Raw genomic sequence first — 298 nt, 5'->3', positions numbered from 1 at the left:
GAAATCGAATCTGAGAAAATAACGAGAAAATCCGACGAAAAAGAAAAACGGACGAACGGTTAAATAACGGACATTCGTTAACAGAGAAAAACCGACGAACGCGTTCGTTAAAACGAACGGTTCGATGAACGCTCGCGAAATAAGAAAACCGAAAAAAAACCGATCTAGGTTTTTTTAAAACAAAAGGTTTTTTTTACAGAAAACCGGTCAACACGAGACGACCGGCGGCAGCAGTACCTCGGTGGGGGCTCCGGCGAGGGGGCTCCGGCGGGCGGGGCTCGGCGGCGAGGGGTGCGGG

Source organism: Triticum aestivum, chromosome 1D, assembly GCF_018294505.1.
Source record: "Triticum aestivum cultivar Chinese Spring chromosome 1D, IWGSC CS RefSeq v2.1, whole genome shotgun sequence".
Lineage (NCBI taxonomy): Eukaryota > Viridiplantae > Streptophyta > Magnoliopsida > Poales > Poaceae > Triticum > Triticum aestivum.
The sequence above is the reverse complement of the archived record's forward strand: the minus strand, read 5'-3'. Positions refer to the sequence as shown.